The sequence below is a fragment of the Rhagoletis pomonella genome, unplaced genomic scaffold, assembly GCF_013731165.1.
Source record: "Rhagoletis pomonella isolate Grant_MI unplaced genomic scaffold, Rhpom_1.0 Rhpom_scaffold_00001, whole genome shotgun sequence".
Lineage (NCBI taxonomy): Eukaryota > Metazoa > Arthropoda > Insecta > Diptera > Tephritidae > Rhagoletis > Rhagoletis pomonella.
In genome coordinates this window covers 60,137,555-60,138,599 of record NW_023458555.1, presented here as the reverse complement: position 1 = coordinate 60,138,599, position 1,045 = coordinate 60,137,555, and positions in this window count along the sequence as shown.

Sequence of the window (1,045 nt, the reverse complement as noted above, 5' to 3'; positions counted from 1 at the left end):
TTTTTTCTTAATACATAATATCTTTTCAAGGGTGTCCCCCAGTTGCGCGCTTATACATTTTTCCTGTATAACTTTGAATAGTTCGCTTATTATTTTTGCAAGTTCGGTGACCTTCCCTTTAAGGTACTCTGGTTTATCAAGCACTGACTGTGACTCTCTGTTTGCGTTCCTACTGCGGTTAGGGCTGCGAATGTTCCGCGCCTGATTTGCCTCGACATGTACCGTTCTAGCCATGGTGCTGTATCTAACTTTGGTTAACCTTTTATTTACTTCTTTATTCCTATCCCTTATCGGGTCCTCAGTGGAACTTAGGGGTGGGAATTCGGTGTCTTCCACCTCTAAAAGATTAAATCTATTGGTACTTTCAGGAAAATACGTTTTTAGAGTCTCACGTCGTGATAGCTTCTTTACTACCCTAATGTGGTTAACCTCTTGTTCTCTTTCCCAAACTTTACATTTTAACTTTTCAGATGAGCTATGCTCATTACTTTGGCACAGAACGCACTTCTGCTGGCACTGCGTGTTGTCACACTCATTGCTTTCGCATTTGATACATCGCTTTTTACTTTTGCAGGAAAATTGCGTGTGTCCTAGCCGGCCACAATTTAGGCACTGTCTTAACGGTGGAATGTAGAAGTCCACTTTTAGCTTGGTGTGCTCAAAAATGATATGTTTGGGGATTTCTTTGCCCTGAAAACCAATTTTAATAGTGGTGGTTGGAACTAGAGTGTTGGACTCTGCAATCCTTCTGGAGAAACGCATTACTGAGCTAATTGGGATTTCTGACCTAGCATTTGTTTTGATCTCGTCTACACTATAGTTAACAGGTACGCCTCAGATAACTCCTTGAGTTTCAATCGCCGTCCTTGGTAAAAAGGCTCTTAGTCCCTTTTGGCTGAGTTTGTCATTCAGTAGTACGTTGTTTGCAGCGAAGATACTTTTAAAGGTCACTTTGCATAGGGTACGGCCTATCTTCGTGATAAGGTCAATATCCTTCAGTCTGTAGCTTTTTAATTGATCTAACAAAGGTAGACCATTGTTAATT